At 32.6% G+C, this 15149-nt stretch overlaps 1 protein-coding gene across 2 annotated transcripts in view; it reads right to left on the minus strand.

Moving 5' to 3' along the window:
* Positions 1–15149, minus strand: part of Mgat4c (MGAT4 family, member C) — a 195771-nt gene that overhangs the window by 45573 nt on the left and 135049 nt on the right. The window contains exons 1-2 of one of the 2 annotated variants that reach the window (XM_013017919.1): positions 4839–4914; positions 311–360 (exon numbers count right to left, since the gene is read on the minus strand). The gene's annotated coding sequence lies outside the window, so the exon portion shown is untranslated. Of the gene's footprint in view, positions 1–310; positions 361–4838; positions 4915–15149 lie in introns of those variants that run through there. The other variant, XM_013017927.1, reaches the window with a different exon arrangement.

Below are 15149 nucleotides of genomic sequence, written 5' to 3' on the forward strand. Positions count from 1 at the left end.
CAGTGTCTTAAAAATGTCTAAGGAATCTCTTTAGTTTTAGGATAGTGAACCAATGGGTTTTGTTAATAATACTAGGTTTCCTTTTTCCAGAGTGTCAAGAATTTCTGTACAGGACAGATTATGACAACTTCTTTCTCAAGGTGAGATTCACTGCTATTCATAATGATCTTTTGAGAAGATATAAAATTTCCATACATTATCAAAAGTACATAAAATATATATATATATATATATAGAAAATGTACTTTTGATAATGTATGGAAAGTTTATATCTTCTCAAAAGATCATTATGAATAGCAGTGAATCTCACCTTGAGAAAGAAGTTGTCATAATCTGTCCTGTACAGAAATTCTTGACACTCTGGAAAAAGGAAACCTAGTATTATTAACAAAACCCATTGGTTCACTATCCTAAAACTAAAGAGATTCCTTAGACATTTTTAAGACACTGTATTTTCCTCATATTTGTTAATTTTGTAAATTGAAAGAAAAACATAGATAGAGAATTGATTTTTATTTTCATATATCTAAGCATGATACATTTCTTTGTACACTTACATTATGTTCTGACAAATTTTAAATTAAATATTTGAATGATACATTTTAGAATATTATATACAGGCATAGATATAAAATTATCTCTTAAGATGTTCACTGATTTTTCTATACAAGCCAGTAAATTGAATATATTTTATATTGTTTCACAAATAAAAAGCACAAAGCTTTTTATTTCCAAAATGTAACTTCCATACTAAGGAGCCTCACTTGACTTAAAATGTACATAGTCCAGTTTCTTATGCATTTATCCACATTATTGATTTTCTGTCATATATAAAGTGTTAAAACATTCAAGAGATTGCTTCTGCTACAACTGTATTAGTTCATTGCCTAAAACATAGTGTGAATGTCTGTCAAACTATGTTAACAAGGGTTTTCAGAAGAAACCTATGAAGCTATAATGTAGTCAGTGTATGAAACATGCAGTTTTACTACACAAAGGTACTTGGAAGAACAAGCATGTTACTTTGTACTATCATATAAAAATAGTATTTTCATTTAAAAAATGATTCAGTACAATTAGATATCTGAAAAGGACCAGTCAGCCTGTTCACTGGAGTTTGACTCTATGTAAACATAGTTTTCTCAATCTATTTCTTCACGGTAAGACATCTGAGCTACTTCGTGTTGTGGTTACCTGAACAATACTGCCATAACCATGTTTATGAAAGTGTCTTCATATTATCCTGATTTGTAAACTTTTGAATAAATACCGACGCTGTTTCTATGTTTAGGTCTATTGTTTTTCCTAAAAACTGCTTTCCAGAATAGTTGAAAAAGTTCACATCCCTATAATTGGTGTATTGATATTTCTTTTTCCTCACATCCATGCCAGCATCTGTTGTTGACTGTATTCTTGAGGACCATTCTAACTGGAGTAAGATGTTTTGATTTGCCTTTCCTGTGGCCAGAGATAATGAGCATTTCTCCATGTCTATGGGTCATTTTGACTTCTTCTCCAGAGAAGTCTCTATTTAGATTTTTTTTGCCCATTATTAATTATGTTGTTGATTCTTTTTGACTTACTATGCTGAGCTCTTTATATATTCTAGACCATTGACATAAAACTGGCAAATATTTTTCTCCCACTCTATAAGCTGTCTTTCTAGCTTATTAATGATGTTCTTTACCATGCAGAAACTTCTTAGTTTGATACAATTCCATTTTCAATTCTCTCTTTGATTTGCTGAGCCTTTGCAACTTTACTCAGAAAGTTTTTTGTCTGTGCCAAGAAGTTCTAACATAACCCTACTCTTTCATGTAGTGGTTTCACTGCAAGGTTATGTGCTAGTGATCACAAAAATATTAACCAAAGCATGGTATTTGTAAGGGAGAATTCTTAGAAAAATGACCTCACAGTCCAACAAAATGAAATCCAGAAATGTGGTATTTGAAAAGAGCAGGGGAGGAGGATGTGCAGGATATAGACAAATGAGAAGAGAAAGGGGGGGAGAATGCAGTCATAATGTGAAATGCATATCCTAGGAAACTAGGAAAATTGTGAGGAAAGACTGGGTTGGGAGAGATGAGGTAATACAGTGAAAGAGGTGATACTGATTAACCTACATTTTACTGTTTTTGTTGAATGACATCCTATGAAAGAAAAACACAATTGAAATTGGCTGTATTGAATCAAATTTTCCTGCATCGACTTCATTGAGTCTGTTGTTATGGCTCTTGTGTATAATTTCATTGAGTTCTTCAGCTGCGAGTTTCCATTCCATTCTTTTATATCTCCCTCTGCTGTATTTCTTATGCACATCCTAAGTTATTTTCCTAAACTCACTGGAATAATTGCCCATATCTTTTGATATTTTGGTGATCTTACTTTAAGATGAATTTTGAAAGGAATTAAGATTTCAATCATTTCACATGTTTGGATTACCGAGGGTTATATCCCCTGTGTGTATTAAATTTCTTTGACTTCACATTTTTTGTTGTGTGTGTGTGGATGTGTGTGGCTTACGCATGACTACCTGTGCAATTATTTCAGCAATCATTTTTGTTAGTGTTTATAGTTTTACTGTAGGAGAGAAATTTTTACTGTGCATAGGTATAGGGTGTACATTTGGCCTAGTATGATTTTGTGGTAGTCCTGTGGCTATATGGTCTATGTTCCAGTGAGCAGGGCTGCCAATGATACACACAGGCTTCACAATAAGCTCTCTAACAGAGAGAGTGAACATGCACTAACAGCCATGCATCTTCTATACAAGTCCATATATTGGTATGGAAGACAATGCACTGTGCAGTCTCCAAAGCTAGCATTTCATACTATCTGCTTAGCATAAAATCTGTTCCAGGTGTTTTAATCACCCGTATGAATATTATGGAACAATAGAAGAGTCTGAAGTCTTGAGAACGGAAAAACACTGTGGCTACTAGCCCCTCATGGTGGATTAGTCTCTAACAGTGTATCCAGTCCCAATATTTCATTGAAACATATCAGTTTAAGTCATAAAGATGGAGGGGGAAAGCAGATTCTTACTTTCTGGCAGTACAGACACATGGATCCATGCAATTTTCCAAACTACTTTGGATCGTCTTAATACATCAGGAGCCTCTGTGAAATTTTCTGCAGTGTCAATGGGAACTTTTGGAGGTGTCTCTACATTATCTACCTCCAAAAGGAAAAAATATGATCTGATTTTAAGCAGATATAGATAGAATAGAGAATATGTAAAAGATGAGGAACCTCAAACTCCTTTGTGTGGTACTTTTTTGTAATCTTTGCACTCCACAGATGTCTCGTAATTTCTCTATTTCCACAGTACTTCTTCTTTAGTTACTCCAGTGAGCTTAGAATTGTTATTTTGGTCCCTTTCTGTGAGGAGGACAAATAATAAACTCTATTTAGTCTCCTTGATAACATTTTCCAGAAATAGTAAATACACTGGCAAAACTAACTTAAAGAATGTTTAAAGCAACTGGACTTATATTTTTATCTAGACTTGTCTATTGGGCAAAATCTTGAGTTAGATCTCCAACACTACAAAATGCTAATTAAATTATTTGTTATTTTCAATTAATTTACAATATTTACATGAACTATAGACATTTATCTACAGAACATATTTTGATAACTTCATAGTAAAATTTAGTCATGGTGTCATAATTAAAGACATAAATTTATATTAACTTTAGGTTTTAGAAATATACATTTTGTTTTTGTTGTAAAATCTTTAAAAAGTGTTACTTTAAAAGGTAATGAAAAATGGCCAAACTTTCTACAGCTATGGGAATCTAAAAAGTATTGTGAATTTGTGATAGCAATGAAAGGCTTGCAAAAAACAAAGCCTAGATAATAAGAGAAATGACCTTCTTTAATATGCAGATACTTAAATGCACTTTACATAGGTTCTGTAAATTAGGGGCTACACATATTGCTTGAGTCTTAAGCATGTCAATTATTGATGTATTTTATATTAAATTAACCAATAAACAGTATACTTTTGCTGCATTCTTCACAGTCAGTTTCCTCCATGAACACATGAACAGCTTCAAGAATTAAATCAACCACAGAATATCACTTAACAAAATTTATGTCTGATAAGGAACCCAAAACATGAGAGAAAGTGAAAGACAGAAAAATTACCTCTCACAAAAATCTATGCTCATCTGAATCTTAAATCATGTATTCTTTTCCCTTCCTATCAGTCTTGATGTTAACCTTACAGAATAAAAATGGGTTAAACTGACTGTACTTCTCTGGTCAGGGATATACCCAATTCCCAGAGCTTTCATCATTAATATTTTATAACTCTCACTGATCTGTCCCATCAAGAAGAAAAATTTATCTTTCATTTGTGCAAGCAGTACCTGCCCCATAATAGATTTCAACTCTCTAAGCTGGGTAGTGAAACACAAGTTGCAGCAAAAGCACAGGGAAGTAAAATGCTCACTTTAATTCTTTTTACTGGAGACTGCCTGCCTTTTACTGGAGTTGCAAAGTCAGCCAAGCAAAGTAAGAAATCTTTGGGGAACGATGAAGTGTCAGTTCCTTGCCAACTTACTTCAGCCATCACATGTGAATGCCTACATTGTTTAACTGACTTTCAAGGAGATGATTAGCTGGAGTGAATTTTTTTCTTAGACATTTATATGGAGCTTTAGTAACTAGAACATCACCTTATTACCTTTGGCAACTGGAACTATTGAGTCGATCTTGGGAATTCTTTTCATTGTAGATGGGAAGACTAAAAATCTAATGATCTCCAAACACTTCAAATGGAAAAAGCAAGACATTTTCCCATTGGGTGAACACAGAATGTCTCACCTTACCTGAACTAAGGATTCCATGTATATAAGCTCCAGTTTAGAGTTTAGTATTCCCTGGGCAGTATTAATCCACAGAAAAGCAAAACAGGAAAGAGCACTCTAAAACCTCTTTTACAGCCAGAAGCAGGGAAAAATTCCATGAGATTGATCTTGGAAATGATTTCTTGTATCAGACCCTCAAAACAGAAACAGACAAATGGGATTGCATCAAACTAAAAGGCAGAATCACAAAAATGAAAAATAAAAAACCTCTATTATGCTGAAAAATCTTTGGAGTAAAAGTAATTAAACAAATATTCTACATGTACAAGTAGCCTAAAATATTATTGATTTTTACAAATTATAAAACAGTTCGTAAACAACAAAACACAGTAAGGAAAAGTGTAAAAGCACCATCATTTTTCTAATAATTCATTCAAATAATTTATCTAATATTGAATAAATATCCCAAATATATTTGAAATTTAACAGCAAGGAAACAGCTTGGATTAAGAATTGGCAAAAGACCTAAATAGATATTCCCCTAAGAAAAATCACATAGAAATGGACAATAGGCATATAAGAACATGATTAAAATCACTAAATACGAGGAAAATGTAAATTGAAACTACAACTAGAAATTACCTCATACCTTTTATAACACTAATATAAAATGATGAAAAATAGAAAAAGAGACTTCATGAAGAAAAAGGAAACTCTGGTATAAATGTGAATTATTACTGTCATTATGGAAAATTATAGGTTTTTCAAATATTAAATATAGAATTACCACTATTAAATATAAACCAATCTCACTACTGGATAACTAGCCAAAGTAAATGAAATCTGAAGTATGTTGAACAGATATCTGCACTCCATGTTCACTCCAGTATTGCTCACAATAGCCCCTCAGTTGTTAAGGGGAAAAAGACAATATAATTTCACAAACACACACAGTAATAGTTGGACTTGGAAAAGAAGAAAAATGTCATTTCTAACAACACAGATAAATCTGAAGGGCATTATGCTAATTTAAATAAACCAGAAAAAGAAAGAAACATACAATGATCTCACTTATATGAGGTTTCTAAAAACATCCAACTAATAGAAGTATATAGTCAAATATAGGTTATAGAATCTGAAGTGGGGTGAAAAGATTGGGAGAATGTTCAATGATTTGGGCAATGTTCAGGCAAAAAATATAAAGTGTCAAATAGAAGGAATAACTGATTTTCACTGACAGGTCTATTGGATAATACAGTGACCAGAATTAATAACAGCTTTTGAATGCTTGAATATTGTTGAGAGTAAAAAAACATACAAATTTATGCACATGTTTTACAACTTGTCAATAAGTATATAGTTAAAACATATTTTAGTATACTGTATATAATATGTAAACATTATATATATGATATATATATAATACATGTAATTTTTATTTGCCAATTTAAAACACTAAACATATGAAGGAGTATAAATGAAACAGTCATAGCAACAATAGCATGCAAGAAAGGTAGATTTCATTGGTTTTCTAGTTATTGGGAAGGTGTGTGTGGTTCTCTGACATGGATGAAAAGATTATTTTTTTGTAGAATGTTAATGAGTGTACAATCAAAAAGAAAGCTTGGTTTCAAAGAAGTACTTTCTTTCAAATAAGAATTTGGGATTGAAAGCTACAGGAAACAAATATTTCTTTTCTTTAGCACTCCTATCTCAAATTTTAGTTATATTATAATGAACTATATTCAACACCTTTCTGTGAAAGATTCTGTTAATTTTGGAGCATAACTATACATCCAGAGTCTCATACACTATTGACAATAAAAGTTCAGTAAGATTATGTTAAAACTTGCCTATTTTTCTCTTCTATTAACTACCTAACAATATGGCCTGAAAATAAACTTCAATAGTATTGGCATAAACTTCAATGATATTTGAATAAATATGATACTTTATATAAACTATAGCTCATGTTCTGACATTTACATTATGTTAGAAATTGGCTGATACCTTTAAGCTTACATTTTAGTACCCAGTTAACCATCTTTTAGGGGACTAAAATATAGCTATAAAAATAATTCAAAGGTAATGTATTAAGAAACATGATAGATTAGTTTCAAGACATATAGGTAAATGTCAAGCATAAATACATGAAACGATACTCTCAATAAAGAGAAACGTATGAATAAATGCTTTGGGATCAATAGTATATACAGCACATCATTTTGGTGATGTTGAGGGTAATGTAGCTCAGAATGGTTGATAAAATGTTATACCTCAGTGAGACCATTTAAATCTTGCTCCCTCAAATATTTATCTCTTTAATGTGTGTCACGGAAATGTGTATGATACTCCTGAAAAGATCAACATCCAATTCTCATGCTAATGTAGCATTCCTAGAAGTATAGGAGAATATTTTATTTGTCATATTTTAGCTGAAAGCTGTTGCTTTAGACTTTTTAAACCTGTATAGACTTAAAATGAGTAGGCACAAGGAGAATGCTAGTGTGTTTTCTTTTGGTGTTTATCTGTGATATATCTTTTGATATGTTTCCTTTCTTCTCTAAAGAACAGCCCTTTTTCTATACTCTGGATTCTTAGTTTGTTTTGCCACAACTTCAGCCTTCTCATCCAACTTACACAGTCCTCAGCAAAGTCCTTGGCATCAGTACTCTTTAGCTATGTAAATTAATTGCTAGCTGCTATACCCATGAAGAGTTTAGGTCAACTACGAGTTTAAGTAGGATAAGTTTGCTATGTAAATTTCTTTTAGACATATTTCTGGATAATTTGAATTGGTTCAGAACTCAATGAAGTCTTTATTTTTACAATAACTCCTTACATCTTTTATGTTATAATCTGTTACTTTTTATTTCAATTCAGAAAGCAATATTGTTTTAACTTCAAAAGCTTTCAGTATATAAAACAGTTCATTTACAATAAAATAAAATAAAGTAAAAGTTGCATGCAAATATAATATGCTAAGATTTTGAAACATTTACTTATTTCCTTAAATTTAAACTCAAAATAGTTTTCCAGAAGCTACTGTACATTTATATCACTTGACTTAAAAATATGCAAATCCTATAGTCTTTAGGTCTCAAAACTCTAAAATTTACAGATATCAGATTGTTTTCTAAAATTATGTAAACTCATTAACTTTTACTTCTTAAATATTTTATTGTCAAGATACTGTACAAAGGGGTTACAGTTACATGAGTAAGGTAATGAGTACACTTCCTATGGAGCATTGCTACCCCTTCCTTTGTTTTTCCCCTATCATCCAACTCCTCCTTCCCCCATGTTTGTATGTTTCCAATGTAGTGTCTTGTATGTCTCATTGTTACAGTGGGTCAACCTGTATCCTCCTTTCAGCATTTTGTTATTTCTCTTTCCCTCCTCAAATTACAAAAAGATTTATACAAGATGCAGGGCACAGGAATCAACTACAGTGACAAGAGGAGTTTTACCTTGGGGAAAGAACACACAAAAGAAACAAAAAAAATCACATAGATCTGCTGAGGGGCATCTGGGTTGGTTCTATATCTTAGCTATGGTAAATAATGCTGCAATAAACATAGTTGTGCGGGTAGCTTTAGTATGGTCTTGTTTGTGATCGTTTGGGTAAATGCCCCGAAGTGGGAGTGCTGGGTCATAGGGGAGCTCTATGTGAAGTCTTCTGAGGAGCCTCCATACTGCTTTCAAAGTGGGTGAACAAGTTTACACTCCCAGCAACAATGCAGTAAGGTTCCCTTCTGTCCACATCCCCTCCAGCATCTGTTGTTATTAGAGTTCCTGATTGCAGCCATTCTAACTGGGGTGAGGTGGAATCTCAGTGTTGTTTTGATTTGTATTTATTTTAAGGCTAGAGAGGTTGACTAGATAAATGGATCAAGAAAATGTGGTCTTTATATAAAATGGAATTCTATACCTCCATCAGAAAGAATGGCATCACCCCATTTGTTAGGAAATGGAAAGACTTGGAAAAAATTATATTAAGTGAAGTAAGCCAGACCCAACGAAACATAGGTCTCATGGTTTCCCTTATTTGCAATAACTAGTACATAAGTAGGACAAGTATAAAAAGTCAAAAGCTATGTACCTATGACCATATAAGATGATGTTAAGTGAAATTTACCCCAAGATAGGAACACAATTGTTTTTTCTTTCTTTCTATTGTTTCTAACATATTTATCATGTACCATGTGATTTTTTTTTCTTTGTATGTTCCTCCCCCATGGTATAACCTCTGTTTTCACTATATTTGATGTCGGTGCTCTGAATCTTGTATATACACTTATCTAATTCATGGGATGGAAAGGAAAAAACAAAATGCTTAAATAGGGATACAGGTTGAGCCATTGTAACAATGAGATCTACAAGACAGTATGTTGAAAATGAACTTTACAACTTTGGCAGGGAGTGAATGGTAGTTGTGGGGATGGGAGGGAAGGGATGGTAGGGGAAAAACAAAAGAGGAAGCAACAATGCTTGATAGGTACTCATTACCTTGCTCATGTAACAGTAACCCCTATGTACAGTATTTTTACAATAAAGAACATTGAAAAATCACATAGTACATTAAAAACAACAGCGACAAAGAAAAAAAAACTTCTTGTGACCCTATCTTGGGGTTCATTTCAGGGATGCAAAGCTGGTTCAATATAATTAATATAATTCATTACATCATCAAAAGCAAGGATAAGAACCACACAGTTATGTCAATAGATGCAGAAAAAGCTTTTGACAAGATCCAACACCCCTTTATGATAAAACTTTGGAGAAACTAAGAATCCATGGAACATTCCTCAATATAATTAAGGCTGTGTATGACAAACCTACAGCTAGCATTATACTTAATGGTGAAAAGCCAAAGCCATTTCCTCTAAGTTAAGGAAAGAGACAATGATGTTTTCTCTCTTCACTACTTTTCAATTTATTATTAGAATGTTTAGCTAAAGCAATAAGACAAGATGAAAACATAAAGGGAATCCAAATAGGAAAAGATGAAGTAAAACTTTTACTGTTTGGATGACAATTTTTTATGAAGGCTATATGGCTATTACCCATCGTAATTTTCATTATTTTATATTTTATAAAGAAATCAGTCTTAGCTACTTTTCATTAACATTTATCTTCACTTTTGTAATTCTCCTTTTGCTCCAGAAATTCCATATTCTGTTAACAGAAGATTGAGTGTTTGGTTCATTGCTTGCTTATTGATTTTTTTTATTCTTAATTTTGAAATCAACCTCTAATAGTTGCAACTTAGATAAAGTTCTGCAGAATTTTCTCTTGAATTTAATTTGAATGAAGAAAGCTTGAGATTTGGTCAACATATTCTCTTGATGACTCATTTTTATCTGTTGTTTTTAAAACCACTAAATTAATGTTAAAATTACTTTATGATATCTTCCTGTCTTTTCATTCATGATTGAAAACAGGAACAGTGAATATATAAGCTCCATGAAAAAAAACATACAGCCTCAATCAGAAAGACAATGTGAATCTCAGCTTCTTTTGCTAAAATCACTCTTTCGTTAAAATATAGCATCTAGCTATCACTTTGGGAAAGATTAAAAGCAGAGGAAGTCATTGCATTTTCTCACCATAACTTTTGAATGTTTTTGCTTCCACTCTAAGCATTTAACTTCCAAGTAAAGTGCCTGTTTTTACAGAACTCTCCATGTTGTTCTTTCTGGTAACTCTCTATCCAATAAGGTGAATTAAAGGATTATTTTGCTGCCAGAATAATGTCCTAAATGGCAAAGCTGATCAGATCACTCTCAAATCGGATCCCTTATTAATTTCTATTGTCTGTTTGATTAAATAAATTTCATATGTATTATATATTCTACATAAATTCAGTTCTCACCAGGAATTCTGTGCTGTGGCCATGAACTGCCTTCCAGTTTTCAAACACATTTAATGTGATCATGTTTTTGAATATATGTTATATTTCTTTTATAAGGCCCTAATCCACTATGATCTTTCTAAAAGTGCCTCTGACCTTTTGTGCAAGGTTGGGATCTGTGCTTGCTACTGAAATTAGAGGTGTAAGTACATTTTACTCTACTTTTTTGTATGAATTACTCTAGCTTCCCAAGGCTGTAAAGATAATAAATCATAATCTGCCATCTTAGCATTGAAATGTAGTATTGAATAATTGTAAGTGATTAATAAGATGAATCAATAAAACCTATTTCCAGTATTTCAATGTTTAGGGAAAGGGAACACTTCAACTAGATTCCTGTGATATAATTTTGAATTTCATGTATTGTTGAGGAGGTATTTTTGGTTTGTCAATTGTATCAAATTATACATTATTTAGCTTCACTTAAATGTAAATGATTTTAAAATCTAGTATTTAACCCACACTGCCTCATTTCTTTGCTTAGACATTAAATAATCCTTTACTTATACTTTTGTAAGGAAAATGAGGCTACTTGTGAAATTTTATATTTAATACATACAGTAATGCTTTTGTTTCAAGATATTTTATTTTGAATGGGACATTGGGGTCTATTTTATCCAGAAAATTGTAATATTTTTATAACATTTGATAGACATAGATGCTGTAATCTATGCTAGAAAGAGATAAAGCTAATTAAAATGCTTCTTGAGAAAAGTGACAGCTCTTTCTCACGATTTCTTTGGGTACTTCCAACAATCCATAAAAATATTTCACAGCAGGCCAAATAAAACAAATTCCACTCACTCATGACCTGTTACGGCAAGAAAAATGAACTCAGTAGTATACTAATAGTAAGATATATTTCCCTAGTGTTTTACATAGTAGTCACTAAGACTGACAATGAGTTATGCTCTAAAACTTAGTTATTTAAATCTGAATGCATTTAAATATATTTAAATTATTTAAATTTATTATCATAAAATTTTACAGCACTTATGAAGTGAGCAAAATAATTTTGATATTTATTTCATTTTTTTACATTAGAAAAGTGAAATCCCAAGGAACTGGTAATTTACCTGTGAAAGTCAAGTAAATTCATTCATTAAAAAAAGTTGTCCACAAGAAAGAAAATAAAACATTGTAATTGCTAATAAGTAATTGTCAAATGTCTGTGAGTGTATATTTGTCTTCTTCCAGGTAGGAGCACACAAATAAGCAGTATTCTATTAAATTCTCCTTAAAAAGAAAGCAAAGGATATTTGAAGGATAATTGGATGGATGGAGAAAGAGAATGATTAATTGAACAGAAGTGTATGTAGATATATAAGTAGGCAGAAAGCTAGGTAGGTAAGTAGGAAGGCTGACAGGGGGGCAGATAAGTAGCTAGGAACCTAGGTAAGTAGCAAGAGGGCTTTACAACTCAAATAAAGCCATACATTGAGGAGAATAAAAAAGCAACTGTCAATATTTATCCTCATTCTATTTCTTGTTAGAACAAGCTTATAAAAGTTATAAACTTCCTTTGATCTTTATCCAGATAGTTTACAGAATAAATAATCTGAGACTCCTCAATCTTTATCTGGTATAACCTGTCATTAATAGTATTATAATAGTATGCTGATCTGAGAGGATCAGGAGTTACATTTCCATTTCTATATGCAATGCATATTTCAAAACAAAGCCACAAGAAAAGTTAAAAAAATCAGTGAATCATTTATTTTTGAGGTCTCTGAAGAATTAAAAAGACATAGAGGAGACTTATATGTTTCCCTATAATCATACTGTCATAACAAGTTCTGCTATAAGATATAGATTATCCTACACATACTGAAAATACTTATTTATTATGACATTTTCAGTAGAGGAGATGGAGAACAAATACTTCCATAGGGACTTCTGATGAAATTTCTACGATTAACAAAGGTGTTTGTAGTTGATGAGAAAATATTATTCTAAAATATCCAGGCACTCTTCTCTCACCACTGTAATCCTAGCTACTCAGGTGGCTGAGATCTGAGGATCATGGTTCAAAGCTATCCTAGGAAGTAAAGTTCATGAAACTCTTATCTCCAATTAACCAACAGAAAACCAGAAGTGTCACTGTAGATCCGGTGGTAGAGCTCTAGCCTTGAGTAAAAGAGCACAGGTACAGGTCTCTGGCCCCCAGTTCAAGCTTCATAGCCAAAAGAAGAAGAAGAAGAAAGGAAAGAAGAGGGAAATACTTTTTCTAGACATGAATTTTGATAGATTGCTTTACTTAAAATATGTATATTTATCATACTATTTTTATTAGATTTAAGAATCATCTCAGAATTCTCAGTTGTTTCCATGTACCTCTTCAATTGTAACTAACCACTTAGTTCCTCCAGTTTCTGAAAATAAAAGTAAAATTTCCAACTCATGCTCCATACTAGGATTCAGCATAAACTCTATGGAAAATATTGTTTAACATAGTAGAATGACAAAATGATTTTTAGAGAAAGCTCAGTTATTTTGTGTTTAAAGTTTAATTTGGCATTTATTTCGTCAAAACATAATTCATCTTACTTGTTAATGACAAATAATTTCAGATAAAACAGTTCTGCAAACTTGAAAGTTCCAAAAGGATCCTGAAGAGAGGTATTACTAAGCAGGCTTTTGCCTGAACATCTTGCTCTCCTTACGTCTACCAATCTTGCCTGTGGCAAAGTACTAAGATACCTTTGACTGTTCTTCTAAACGCTGTCTTTAAAACAAAAAAGAAATTTTAAAAAAAGCAATTACAAAAATTTCCAGGGGCTGGAAAAGTGGCTCAGTGGTAGAGTGCTTGTCTTGCATGCATGAGGCACTGAGCTCAATTCCTCAGCACCACATAAGCAGAAAAGCCAGAAGTGGCACTGTGGCCCAAATGGTAGAGTGCTAGTCTTGAGCTGAAGAGCTGAGGGACAGCTCCAGGGCCCACAGTTTAGGCCCAACGACCGACAAAAAACATTTTCCAACTGACATCAAAAAATCACATCAAACTACTTATGGGATCTAGTTCCCAAACTTTTTTCTACTCCAAATGTATCTGAAAGACAATATGTGATTATCTCAGAAATAATGGTACAATAAGGATTTCTAAATAATGAAAAGCTGAAAGATGAGGTTAGTAAAACTTAGTAGAAAATCTGACATGCATGTTGTCTTTACTTGATTAGAATTTAAGTATGGAAGTTACTTTTTTAAATGAAAGCAAACATGTGTACTCAGTTACTATGCTAGTTGAATTTCCTTCTTTAGTCTACAACAGAGCTCAAGGAAAAAAAATCCCTTGCGATAGAAAAGATTAAATATAATTAGGAAAACATGGAGCAGAATGACACCCTTCCTTCCTTCCTTCCTTCCTTCCTTCCTTCCTTCCTTTCCTCCTCCTCCCCGCTCCTCCCTCTTCCCTCCTCCTCCTTCTTCCCCCCCCCCTCCTTCTTCTTCTCCTTCCCTATCTATATCTGTCTCTCTGGAAGAAGAGATACTGTTGGCACAGGGGTACAAACGGTTAAAACACCTTGGGTAAGATGCATCATATTTGTTTATTGAGTATCATAGCCATTGAATTGAATAAAACTGTTTCTCCAATTTTTGGAACTCAAGAATGAATTACACCCAGTGGAATGAAAGAGCACAGAAAGTAACTCCAGTGTCTCCTACTGTGGTAAAGAATCCAAGAGATTATTGCCTGTAATATTCCATTTAAGAGGTTGATTTACAGAGGTGATACCAAGACAAACTGCAAAAAAATCTAGTTTATTTTCTAATAGTCCATGCAGAAGACTCTGATGTTGAACTATGACAGTAAAAGGTAGAGTCCAACTATGACTAAAGAATGACTCATTACAAAACTCAGCTCTTTCAAGTATCCAAAGAATTTAATGATCATCATTAAATCTCACTACAGGAGAGGTTTGGAATGATTATAAGGATCTTCTTCTAGCAATAAAAATGGTATTTTTAAAAAACATTCCTGTTTATGCAAAAACTATAGTACAAATGGTTTATTATGTAAGTATGCAATGTATATAAATTGATTATATAAACTTGAAAAAAATCATAGTAAGTGAAGTAAGCCAGACCCAGAGAAACATAGGCTCCAGGTTTCCCTCATCTGTGATAATTACTGTATGTCTAGGATAGTGCTAGTAGAGGATCACAACAGCCCAATAGCTAGCTATGTACATATGACCACATAAAAGGATGCTAAGTGAAATGAACCCCAAGATATGGAAACAAGAAATTTTTCTGTGTGTTGTTTTTTATAATGTACTATGTGAAATTATTGTCTTTTCTTTCATTTTTTCCCTATGTTTTATCCCCATTGTTATAATATTTAATTTTGGCACACCGTGTATTTTATATATGTTTTTGTGAATCAGGGAAGGGAAGGAGAACAACAAAATGGTGCG

Source organism: Dipodomys ordii, unplaced genomic scaffold (genome assembly GCF_000151885.1).
Source record: "Dipodomys ordii isolate 6190 unplaced genomic scaffold, Dord_2.0 Scaffold3, whole genome shotgun sequence".
Classification (NCBI taxonomy): Eukaryota; Metazoa; Chordata; class Mammalia; order Rodentia; family Heteromyidae; genus Dipodomys; species Dipodomys ordii.